The sequence below is a fragment of the Podarcis erhardii genome (genome assembly GCF_964252035.2).
Source record: "Podarcis erhardii genome assembly, chromosome: 3".
NCBI lineage: Eukaryota > Metazoa > Chordata > Lepidosauria > Squamata > Lacertidae > Podarcis > Podarcis erhardii.
Window position 1 is genome coordinate 96,051,707 of NC_138507.1, and position 13,918 is coordinate 96,065,624.

At 39.5% G+C, this 13,918-nt stretch overlaps 1 protein-coding gene across 11 annotated transcripts in view; it reads left to right on the forward strand.

Moving 5' to 3' along the window:
* The window catches only part of ESRRG (estrogen related receptor gamma), a 478,583-nt gene that overhangs the window by 41,471 nt on the left and 423,194 nt on the right, over window positions 1-13,918 (forward strand). The gene's annotated exons all lie outside the window — the stretch shown is intronic.

The window sequence follows — 13,918 nt, forward strand, 5'->3', positions numbered from 1 at the left end:
CAAGGGCAGCGCGATCTGTCAGCGGAAGCTTTGGAGGTGGCACACGGGGAAAGAGACATTAGAACATCACCCCACCACCGCTCTTTTTCTTAAAACACTTTCTAATGAGCGATTTGCAGGAGCCAAACAGGCCTGTCTGCCAGTTAAATCCTAGGGGAATTATTCTTATCTATCCCCCTCCCTCTTATTAATATGGTTTTACCACATTATGGTACTGATTGTGTGAAGCAGTGCTCTCATGTGCACTTACTTAGGAGTAACTCCAATTGAACTCAGTGTGATTCACTTTCAAGCAGACATGTATTAGAATAAGTACCATTGAACAAAATGGGTCTCAGTTTCAATAAAATATGTATGGGGTTGGGGAGCAGGAAAGAAAGCTTGCTGTGTTTGTGTTGAGATTATGTGTGTTTTCCTGCTCTCTCTCTCTCTCTCTCACACACACACACACACAGCAGTTCAAAAATCAAGAGGGAAGAGGGAAAGTGACATCTGGCTTGAGGTTCATGCAATCTTCCTTCCTCTGAGTATCAAGGTTTAGAGAGGTAGATGATAATTAAATTCCACAAAGGTCCCAAAACTTGTGGCAGCAGAAGTTGTACTGGTCAAAAGGGATTCCCCTACCCCCTTTATACACATTGTCTCTTGCTTGTGCCATTTTGGGGAGCTGTAAATCTGGAAGGTGGGAGAGGAATGGGACAGCTTTCTATCCAGGGAGCTGCTATTTGGCAGGAGGATAACCTAGATAACTGGGCCCCTCTTGTGTGGGGTATGGTAGTTGAGCCCTTATGTGGTGAGAGATGCACCTTTCTTCTGTTGTCTTACATATTATAGTTTATTATATATACATGCTGCAATCAATGGGCAATGTGCATTGCACTTTGCATAGTATCTTAAGCAAAAAGGTAAGACCCTGAGGAGAGGGGTGTCAGAAAGTGAAAGAGAGATGAGCAGAAAGTGAAAGAGAGATGAGCCTCTTTCTGCGAGAGATGACTTGGGAGATCTATGCACCATTGTTTCAGTGGCTTGCTTTTGTCCCTACACACAGTGGCATTTCATCCCTACATGCAGGCATCACACTCTTTTTTTCTTACATAGAAGGAAACAAGTGTGTGTGTGGGAGGAAACCCCACATTTTAAACTACCTATATATGTATAGCACATAAAGCAGGCTTCCTCAACCTCGGCCCTCCAGATGTTTTTGGCCTACAACTCCCATGATCCCTAGCTAGCAGGACCAGTGGTCAGGGATGATGGGAATTGTAGTCTCAAAACATCTGGAGGGCCGAGGTTGAAGAAGCCTGACATAAAGTGTCAGGAGCAAGTTTTGTGTGTGTTTTGAACAAAGGCATGTGTGCTTCTGTGTCCTCCTGAGCTGCATGTCTGAGAGACCTTTGTGTGTTTTTAAGCTGTGAGTAGCTATTAATGTGGTGGATTCTGCTCCTTACAGTTAGCTGTGACTGCACATGAAAACATACTTGGGAAGTTGCCAGTGGGTTGGTGCATTTTCTCTCAAAGGTTAAATAAAGAAGAGGGAAGACACGAGGAGGGGAGGAGGAGAACTGTGATTGCTCACTTGCTCACATTGTAGATTTCTCCCTCCGCAGCCATGTACTTATATGTCTTATTAAACAGGCTTAACTTAAATATGGCTATTAGGGGAGTACTTGTAGAAGATACACGAAGGCAGAAGAGAAATCTGAATTTTCTTCATGTAACTATCAATGTAGAGGAATACTGCAGAGGTGATGCATTTTGACTATAATAGGGAGGGTTAGAAGAAGGCAGCTGTGGCAAGGTTTTAGGCATGCAGTTTTATTTTGCATGAAGAGATGACCTCATAGACTCATAGAGCTCAATGTGTATAACACCCAGCCCAATAGGATGAAGGCACTCTTTCCTCAGAACAAGCCTTATTGAACTCAGTGGTAGAAGTGTATTGTAGTAGAGTAGACTATCAGAGCCATGCCACACCGACCACAGATGCTTTTTTTTAAAGCCATGGCTTAATGTGTGCTACTTCCATGACTCTTCCCCTCCTCCTGCACTACAGACTAAACAAACCAGAGTCTGACTTGTCATGTCATCCAAACCTTTACCCAAGGTTTGTTTATCCAAACAAACCTTGTATAGTATGCCAGTAACAAACCTTGGTTACTGCTCTTGGTATATGTGGAGAGAAACAAACTATGAGCCTAGGCTTGGATGTTATAACAAGTTAGACTCTGCTGTGTTTCCCGGTGATGCAAAGGATGTAAAAGAGGAGAGCCATGGAAACTTTTGAGCAATGTTTACTAGGCATGCTACTTGCTCACCTCAAACCATAGTTTGTTTAAACTATGATTTAATGTGATCAAATGGGGGCAGTTTATGAAGGCAGTTAATGAAATGATTTTTTAAAATTCTGATGAATATGGATACAGTCATACCTCATGTTACGGATGCTTCAGGTTACATGTTTTCGGGTTGCGGACCGCAGGAAACCTGGAAGTACCGGAACAGGTTACTTCCGGGTTTCACCACTCGCGCATGCGCAGAAGCACTAAATTGCACTTTGTGCATGTGCAGAAGCGCCAAATCACGCCTGCACAGACGTGATGCTTCAGGATGCGAACGCTGTGGGTTGTGGACATGCCTCCATCACGGATTATGTCTGCAACCCGAGGTTCCACTGTATGTCACTGGTTTAGATGTTACTTTAAAAGAAATAATTTAGAAATTAAAGTGATTTATGCAGAAATCTTATATCTGCTTATGTAGGAGTAAGCCCCAATGCAATAAATAGGGCATTTTTGAACTGACATTGCACTGCCAGGTTTGCATTCTATGTGATGTCTGAATCGTAACTTACTTTTACATCAGGCATGTTCACAACACAATTTAATTTATATAGGCTACTGATTCTTTTGAACCGGAATGAGCATGGTACACATAGTTTGTCATGTTTGATGATCTTACACACAGGTGCTCAAGGCCATGGCCAATTGAGGCTTGCCCTGGCATGTTCATGCAACAATAAACTTGGCAACAATAAAGATGGCAACATGTTGCAGTTTATGGCTATACTAATTAATTCATTCTAATTTCATGCAGGGATTTGTAACATATGAAGCTACTTTAATACCTTGGATGTGCAGATTGTTGGCCATAGGGATGCATGCATGTGCCATTATTTATTATCATTGTCCTTATAATAGTAATAACTTTTTAAATGGTGCTTATTGTTGTGATGGTCTGTTGTGAACCATTTGTGAGGTCCACCTGAAAAGTGCATGTAAATATTGCCTCCTCCACAAGAGGTCCGGAGGATGGCAATATGAGAACAGGCCTTTTCTGCATTGGCTCCCCATTTGTGAAATGCTCTCTCCAGGAAGGCTGACCTGAAACCTTCATTACATATCTTTAGGTGCCAAGCAAAAACATTTCTCTTCAATCAGGCATTTGGCTGATTAACATTCCATGGTAGGGTTGCCATATGTCGGGAAACAGTGGGCGGAAATGGCTGTAATGTCCGGTAAAATCCAGACTTACGGCAACCAATAACAAAACTTTTGTATCCAGATTTTCACTTTTTGAAATATGGCAACCCTATTCTGTGGCTTTTTAAATGTGTTTGTGGGAGGGAGAGTTATTGGTTTGCTTTTGTTTTGTTATATATTTTGTATGTTCCTGCCCTGCAGTTGATATCTGCAGTTGGGTGGGGAGTGGTTCTGGCTCCTTAGCATCCTGTCATTGGGATCTGTATGCCCGGCAGTGACTCATGTGTGGTTCGTTTCTATTACGGTGCCCTGGCTCTGGAGCGCCCCCACCCTGAAATTTGATTGGCTTGAGCACTTACTGGGACCCCTAAGACTGGTGAAAACCTGGCTGTTTGTTCCAGCCTTTGGATATCAGCAGTGGTGCTATTTGATATTGCTGATATGTTGTTTTTATTGTATTTTTTCTGGAATATGTGTACTAAACTGAGATTTTCTTGCTTTATTTATGTTATTATTACCTCCCCATCATCCTAGATCTTAGAATGTAGGTTGGGATACAAAATAAATAAATATTATTGTATTCTATCGTTAAGTTACTAAAATATTTATTTTTAAAAATATTTTAATAGACAGAAGATAGTGATTTGATGCTGAAAGTATCTGATATGAAAATAAGCAGATAATTTAACTACGTTAAGTGTATGCACTACCATACTCCCTTCTGTTCCCAAAATTAAAAGGTTACCATCTAGAGTATTCTATCTGCTTTGTTATCATAGCACTGCTTATTATTGCATCAGTATTTCAATATTAAGTGATCTTAAAGATATTTCATCTTTCATTTTGAACCCAGAATTTGAATCAGCATTAGAATGTCAGTGCTATAAGATAAGGCATAACAAACTAAGTAGACAGCTGAAGGGCTCCTGTTGAAGGTGTTGCTGAGAAGGATATCTTGGTTTGTTCTCAGTAACCTTGTTTACAGGGACATTTCATTGCAACCAGAAATTCAGCAGGAGGCTGCCTAGACTAATGTCTGAGTGTTTGAAATTGATTGTGAGTGTCTTTTTCTTTATGAACGTTACATATGCCTTAACAGCATACTTATGCAAAACTTTTCTAGAAGGTTTTTTTGTGTGTGTGTTGTCTGTGAGTGTATTGAACAAATATGTGTCTATATCTGCATTCATGTACAGTAAAAGAAAAAATAGGGATGATCTGATCTGATAATGGTTTTCCAATATGCCAGCCAGGATTCATTTGATTTTAAAAGTCTCCTGGGTTTTAAATGTGTATTGTTGACTAGTCAAAATAGTCTGTTAGGTCTAAAAATTGAGAAAGCATGTGTGTTAATAAGCAGTTACAGTGATGTGGGATTCAACACTTTCTTAAGATCATTCATTGAAAAATGCATGAATATAAAGGGTCAGAGCTAAATGCCAGAAAACACATTTTAAATTGTTGCTAAAATATTTTGAATAATATGCAGGATATGTACTGGTCATGCATTTTATACAGTATTTTATAACTCTAAACACTCTAAACTAGTTGTATTGTAAAGCTTTATACATAACTATATATAACTTGTATGATAACTTAATAATGTCAGAGTTGTATTCAAGAAGGCCAGTATGGTCCTCGTTGGTCATATCTGAACACTCTATAAAGCAGTGGTTCCCCTTTGTTAGTGGGCAGCTTTGTTTAATTATTAGGGGAAAAAATATGCATGCAGACAAAATCCTAAATAAATAGCCTCAGTCCTAAGAAGCAATAAGGGTTACAGCAATGAAACTTACCTAATGCAATTTTAAATCCATTCACTAAAAAACCTTGACAGTATCTGCCTTCCAGGTAGTGCACATTTGGAAACAATATATCTCCATTTAAATGCAGATCTACAGTTTTCTCCAGGGGGCAGTTGGTGAATCTTTCGACTGAACTGCTGGTACTTGAAAAACTAACTGAAGATTTCCCCATGAACAAGGGACCGTTTCAAGTCAGCTGTTTGAATAATGATTATATATTTTTTCTAATATTGTAGTTTTATATTTATTTCAAATGCCTTTTGAAAAACCAGACTGAGCTAATACTACCTTTTTGTGTGTTTTTACTCAAAGCAGTTTTACCTTTATTTAGAATGTTTAAGGATAAATAATAAGTCTGACAAATCAGTTCCTTGTTTTTATGTTGCCATGATGTTTGCATTTGAATTCTACACCCCCCCCACCAGATGGATGGGGCAGACTTCCTTTGATTTTGACCTAGATTCTGTCTGATTATTCCTATATAGTGAGTACCTTGTAATTTCCCACTGTGAAAATAGGTGAACAACTGTTGATGCCATCTAGCAGAGCTGCATGGACAATAGGGCTATGGTGCACATGCGGTTTAACTCCATCACTCCTTGAAGATTTCATTATGAGAGCAATGTGAAAACGGCTGCTTTGTTAATATGAGGGGTGGCATGTGGGGGAAGGAGGGAGGGAAGTGTGGGGGTACAGTAGGACAATGTTCATCTTATTAAAATACTTTAATTTGCTTTAGTCCAGGTGGTTTTATGTTAACCATGCTTAGGTTTCAAATGATGTCAACGTTTCACACAGAGAAACAGCAGAAGATGTCAAGTTGAACAGACTGTGAATACTGCATGTTTTCAGTTACATTTTCCACCTGTGTTTGCTAAAAACAGGGAATACTCCTGGATCTGAGGCTGGAAAAATATTTCAAACGCCTGAGCACAAGCAAACATCCATTTTTTAAAGGCACCATACCTCACTAGGGAGGAAAAACTGTTTCAAATTAATAGATAATAGCACCAAAGAGAAGGGGTTTTTCTTGGCCATACTCAAGCATACAGCCTGGGTTGGCTTCACATACCCACACTTATCACATGGAAATCCCACCCCCCATCACTATACCAATATTGCCTGTCATGCAACTTGAAAAAGCTTTTGAAAGCATATACGGTATGTAAAAAGGAAGCTTTGAGAGAGCCAATGCATTGTAGTGGATAGAGAGTGCTGAACATGACTTGGCGAGACATGATTTTAAATACCCACCCATTTACAAATACTTATTGGGTGACCTTGGAGCAATATTTCTTTTCTTACATGGAAAACACAGCTGTGTGTATCTACTGCAGGTATCCCTTATATCAGGACTCATATTCTCTTTCTATTAAAGCATCCACAGCTTTCAGGAACCTCTAGCAAAATACTTCACCTTAAAACAAACAAAGTGGGGGGAAAGGTGCTGAGCCTTCTCCAAAATTTCTACAAATAGACCTATAATTTTTTATTGAATGTGAATACTAGGTAGATTGCTTGAACATGAGAGAGGTTGTGTGGTGCTGTTGGAAGTACAGGTTGCAGTGACTCGGGACAGTAACTTTTCAGCACTGGTGTCCAGATTGTGATAATTCCCTGGAGTTTGTATGGTTCTCACATGACAAAGCTTCCACTGAGCTGCAGTGAACATTATTTTTCCACTGGACCTATGACCTTGAGTGACTTTCTGTTGTCTCAGACTTTTCGGCTGTTCTGTATGTATATGATAGCTTTTATTGGTATGAATTAATTTATGAATTGCTTAATTGTTGCAAAGGCTTCCTGGGGGAAAGGCAGCCTACAAAAGTAAATTAATAAATACATAAATATGTGGGGATAGGTGGAATCAGGGCAGAATTTCTTCCCAGGTAACATTAGTCCCACTTCTTATTTCAGTGGAGTTGTTGCTGCTTTTTTTAAAGGCATGGCCAAGAGGAACTAGGATGCCTAATTCTTATATAATGATGCACTCCTTTCTTAAGAACATAGGAAGCTGCCATATACTGAGTCAGAACATTGGTCCATCTAGCTCAACTGTCTACACTGACTGGCAGTGGCTCTTCAGGGTTTCAGGCAGGGGTCTTTCCCAGCCCTAGCTGAAGATGCTGGTGGTTAAACTTGGTTAAACCACTGAACTACAGCCCTTCCCTTTCTTAACACATAACCCCCTGAAAATGCCTTACTGAAAACCCACTACAGGATTTGACTATTATGTTGTGCATGTTGTGCAGAGACTGGAACATTTTGTACAGTGTGATGTTTCCTTTGATAACAGAAGGAGAAAAAAATATTATTGAAGCCATAGGATAAGAGAATGGTGCTATTTTTCTAGAACATATTTTCTGATGGGGAATCTAGTGGCAGTTGCTTTGAAGCATGTGTAATTGATTATCATACATTTATTTTAAAAAGGAGACATAACAAGGAATCTAACATGATGTTTTGGAATATATCTGCTCTCCACAATGTTCTTGAGGAAAATGTAAGGTTGCAGGCATCATTTCATGCCCTGTATGGTTTTGAACATAAATCAAAGAAATTGTTGGAGAGTTATAGATGTTCATAGCAACTGTAACTATAATAAACACATGCAGTATATATTTTCCAAGATATTTTGTATGAGCAAAAAGCTGTAGTTGGCAATTGGTATGAACAATTCCACTTAATCACTCAAAATTTGTTTCTTCATTCATGAGAAATACCAGTATAGCATAAAGCCATACACCTTAGGATTAGGTTTAGACAGTGCTTTTTTCTAAAAAATATATATGTTTAGGGGTACTCTCATTTTCCTACTCCTATTGAAATACTGCCCCTCAATGAGGCCAAACTTAGATTCACAAAATGTTTAGGAGTATGCGTACCCCTGCGTCCTCCCAGAAAAAAGCACTGGGTTTAGTTTTAGAAACATTGATTAAAGTGGGGGAAGAGTATGAATTAGATGTACTAGTCTCCTAAAATCTAAGGCCTGAATGTCACCATCATTTTCTAAATTAAAGGTACTGTTATTTTAGTTATAGACACTTTAGGAATCACCTTTTAGATGTATTTTAATTATCAGTAACTGTAATACAAACTTTATCCTTGTTACATAATATGAACATATTTAAGGAATTTAGGAAAGAAAAGTACAGTAACAGGACAGAAAGGAGTATGCACCATCTATTCTCCAACAGCTTGCATTATCTACTCTGATTAACTCCTTCAGAGTTTATACCGTGAAAGTTAGCACTTTAAAAAGCAACACCACCTCTACTAACTTCAAACAATGAATGCATAGACATTTCATTTCATAATTTCCCTATGACCTGCAGTGGCTCCCTTACTACTAAAAAAAGAGTTTCATTTTCCTCTTAGTTAAATAATATTCGCAATATATATACATTTTTGGGTTGGGTGAGAGTAGGGGCATGGCAGGGAGGTTCCTGATACTGCATAGTTTCAGCCACATCAAAATTCTTTAAATACATCTTTCTGCCCTGCACGTTAACCATTATTTTCAACTACATGACACAAAAGAGCAGGGGTGCCCTCAGGGTTGTGGGTGCCCACTGCCACACACGGATGTGAAACATCACATGCACATGCCTGCACATGGTGCATGTGACTTCATGCAGCCAGTGAGGCACCCTTTTCCGTGGTGAGGGGCTTCGACTTGGACTCTGCCTCCACACCAGAAGCTTACAACCCATAAAAAGATGCCTCGCTGGCTGGCTGCAGTGAACAGAGCAGAGCTGCTTCTCTCCCTGCCGACTTTTTTCAATGACTTTCTGGTTGCCCAGCCCCCACAATCTGGAGAGAAGGAAATTTGCAAAGAACAGTACAGGAGAACTGAACAAAATAAGCAGGCATAAATTAAAAAGAATAGAAAATATGAAGAATTGCAATATAAGTGTGTTGCTGCAGACTATATATTAAGAAAGATAAAACATCATGTCATATGTTCTGCAACTTTAGACATGTACATGTATCACTCAGTACAAATAATAATACTGTTCAGTCTTTGTATTTAATGTGGAATGAAGGTCAGGGTAGCATTGTGCACTGTGTAAAAGGCCAGATTTGAATCAGGGTGCCTGGTTTTCAAATCTTTATTTAGACAAATACCCCTCAATCTAACATGATTTGCAGGGGTACTGTGATTCTACACTGGGAAAGATGTATGCTCTCATTAACTCCTTGGACCACTAAATTTAAAAAATATACAGGGAAGCAATTTTAATTAGAAGGTGTTTCTTAGTACAGTATAGCATAGCACAGAACCAAGGCTTAGTGAATAGAGCACATCCAATCTTTATTATCTCCAGGTATGGCTTAAAGCCTGGAGATGCACTGCCTGTCAGTGCAAATGAAACTGAGATACAATGGGCTGACTTACCATCATAGAATGATAAGAGTTGGAAGGGTCCACAAAGGTCATCTAGTCCAACTACCTGCAATGCGGGAATCTTTTGCCCAATGTGGGGCTTGAACCCACAACTCTGAGATTAAGAGTGGCATGTTCTACCAACTGAACTTAGTATAAAGCAGCTTCCTATGTTCAGTAGCCACCAGGAGCAACGTTTACTTAAGCTATGCAGTTTGTTTTTAAATGTTTTTGTTTTCAACTGGGCAGGTGGGTGGGATATAATTTAATGAGTAGGGATTGTAGGAGGAGTATAATTGGCCAGTTTACATTCATTTCAGTGAGTTATTGTAGCATCAGATTAAAGAATTCCACTTTGTATGCGTGCTTCTCATGTCAGGCAAGAGGTGATGCTTTAGGAAGACTAGGATATACACGCCTACAACAATTCAGTGTATATTTTCTTCCAGTTAGATCAATGGCATTGTGACCAGTTGGGGAGAAACTTTCACCGAAGAGAATTGATGCTAAGATTGTTCAAGAAGGAGCACTGTACTTTAAAATGTGGCATTTACACGGTGCCACGCACCCTGCATAGTACCCTTGATTTCTCAGGCCTTCATTTGCAGAACAAACAAATACACACAAACTATTACTATGTTTGGAGGACAGTTTAAGGCTGTGAGCAGAATTTATAAAATTTTTGGCAGTGGAGACTTACATACTCAGTGTCTTTAGGTTTTATTTGGAAGATATTATTAGTGTGGCTATTAGCTAAAATCAGCTCAAATATTTGTGAATGAAAATGCTTATGATGATGTGTAAAAAGTTATAGCAATTACATGTCAATTGATTTGTTCCTTCATTTATTCTAACACGGCAAGTTCTGTATGTGATGCCAGTTATCTAGGTGAAGTCATCATTGTGTTCAAATCTACATTGTAAAGAGAACTCTGCATTAATTGAGTTGAGACAAGGTGAGGAAGTGAAGGGTAATGGGTTCATAACTAGGGCTTCCATATGTCCTGATTTTCCTGGACATTACCGGGATTTCAAAGGCAGAACTGACATCTGGGGGGGGTATTTCCAAAAGGCAGCACTTTGTTCTAGATCTTAGGTAAGTCAATTGAAAAATCGTGGGGTGGTTTTTGTAAAAAAAAGCTCTCAACAACTTTCAGGGTTTCCTGGTTTTTACTTTTAGGAATATGGCAACCCTATTCATAATCTTATTTTAGGTGTGTTTAGTAAGGTGTGTTCAGAAAATTAATGGCTAGGTTGAAGTACAATGCTGATACAGTATTTCCAATATTATATGGGGCAGTAAAGATACAGTAATAACCAGTTCTGAACATTCTAAAGTCATGTCAAAGAAATAAGCCCCTGTTTTCAGGGGCTTGGTTACTTTGGACTTAGTTTGAGGAGGAAAGAAGAAGGAAGTAACAATGCATTTCTGATTCTTCATCCTGTCCTAAATGCAGGAGCTGAGGCAGAAGAACATATTTTTCCTGCCCTTTCAAAATCTCTTCTAGGATTGCAGGGATGTAAACACATTATTGGTGCTTTGTCCCACGCACCCAACTAAGTTGGTTTTAAGAAAGTTTAAGGAGCAATGCAGTTGCTTGGTTGGGTAAAGCAACCTGTATCTCCAATTGGCTGCAGTTGTTGCTTCTGCTGATTTGTAAAGGTGAGAGTAGCTTTGCAGAGCAGGGCTAGCTCCTCAATTGGGTCCATCAATTTTGATTTTGAACAGAAGACCCAGAAGGCATCTCCACCTCTTTACTCTCTCATCCATTACTGAAATTTTCTAAAATCAAATGAGAAAAGATGTAAGAAATGCACAATAGTTTCTGTCCACAAAAGCACCCCAACTGTAGTAGATTTACTCAATAGATCTAATCTATTGAGTCTGCTACCTCTTCCCACACTCCATCTGAAGACTGTTATCAATACAGCCTCTATGGCTTTAATACCAAGCCAGCTTTTCATTACAACCTGCCTCCCTTTTGCTTGAAACCCAGCCTGATTAAGAGTTCTGGAGAAGCCGAAAGATTACTTACTATTTTAGAAAATTCAGGTCGGCCTAATAAAAGGGTTGCTCTGCTATAGATTTTGGATTTTGTTGTTGCTCTTTGTGTAACTTGATCAAGGTAATTCAGCAGAAGCATGAGGTTGTGGCAGAGACAAAAATCTGACTCCAGCCCAGTGCCTGATATTGTATACCATACTCCTGCCTCTTTCTTCAGTATACAAATTATTTCACCCTCTGCTAGGAAGTATCAGCTCAGTCACCTAGGATGCAAACTTGCAGAAAATAATGAGGTATTCTAGGAGAAAATTATTGGGGTGTAGATATTGTAGGAACTGGTTCAGATGGCTATGATGATTATTACTGAAGGTGGCTTTGTTCAGTTCACTGCTTCTATTGATAGAAATTTGGTCATGTGTCTTTTCAACCATTTACATCTAAGTAACATACAGAGGAATAGACATCTCTATGGTTTACTTATGTAATAAATTCTACTCAAGACCCAAAACTTTTGTGTACAAAAGTTCTTGTATGTATACATATATTCTTAAGAGCTTAATTATTTTCCTGTCTGAATTCTAGGGCATACCCTTTTGCTGTACTGTCAGTTTTAGTTTCTGCCTTTTGGAGCAAAGTTCACAATAACAAAGAAATAGCACACAAAATATTGCTAGCTAGAATACGCAGAATGCCGGGGGCGGGGGGGATAAGAGTGCTGAATAAGAGAAAGAATCATAAACACTCTTGCAATGCTCAGAAACAAGTTTGTTTCAACAATAATTAAAATGAACTATGATTATGTGCTTAATCATGGTGCATGTAATCCTACACATCAATTATGCCTGTGTGAAAGATACACTGAGGCATCAGCACAATGTCTAGCAAATTGTATACATGCCGAATCCACAACAGGAAAGGAAAACACATTACTTCAAAAAGCACACAATGGAGCAAAAACAACTGCCACAGTCTCCATGCCTGCTAATCATGGACTATTGTGACAGTTGACATCTCTGTGCCACTCTGATGCAAAGGCAACAAGTGCACTGACAGGGATGCACCCCCAAGGACAGGAGCAATGAGCCAGCTGCTGCAAGTCCCAGATATCCCTGTATAATAACATAGGAAGATGAATTATTGCAAGTCAGACCATTGGTCCATCTAGCTCAGTATTGTCTACACTGATTGACAGTGGTTCTTCTGGATTTCAGAAGTTTCTCCCTACCTGGAGATTCTGGGAATTGAACCTAGAAACTCCTGCCTGCAAAGCAGATGCTCTACCACTGAGCTATTGTCCTGCAGCCAGGGGTTCATTCCTTTTAAACCACACACTGCTCACAAGGACTGTTTTCAGTCCGGACATACAAAGGAAACAAAGGAGAAACCTCACAGCACAGAGAAGAAAAAATCTGAGACACCTCTATGCTCACCTAGGAACTATTTATTTATTGCAAGATCATATGCAAGATCCATTGTACTCTCTAAAATAAGCAAACACTTGGGTTGTTTCCAGGTTTGCTCACTCTTGAGTCTTGAAATGATCCTGCTGCAGCACTAACTACTGCCTGAAAGCAGTAACTTGGATACTGAGTAGCCTTCCTTAAAAAATGAAGCTCTGATAATCCATCAGAGGATGCCACTCATGGACGAGACAAAAGAGGCAATTTTCACAAAGTTCTATTCCCCACTGCAGCTTTCTGTGCTACCTCTCTGGAGCAGATATCAGGAGGCTGCTGGGGGGGAAGGGGAATTGGTCATATCTCACCCTCTTTTCTCAGGAACAAGAGGTTCATTGAACAGCACACTGTTCACAGGATCTGTGGCTCCAACCCGGTGTATATATATTCTGAAGCAAAGTGCTGTAAAACCACTTTGAAGTCAATGGTCCTGACATGAAGCATTCTTCCTTAAATCACTGTGTGCAGCTGCTGAAGAAAGGCAGAACCAAACAAATTAATCTCTAAGGTACCATAACACATGTTTTAGTTCTGCTACATACTAACAATGTTGATCGTGTGTTTGCACTGCAGCACAATGCTGACTGCAGAATATGGTACCAGACTCCAGCCACGAGCCCAAGGGGACATGCTGCTCTCTTGATTAGGTGTAGTTATCTGTGCCTGTGTTAAAGAAGAAGCAGGCGCCATAATTCCTAGCATACTAGGATGTCACTGTCTTTGCTTACCTTGTGCTACATCTAGATCTAGATTTAGCAAATTTCTTAGTTGTCTACTACAAAAAA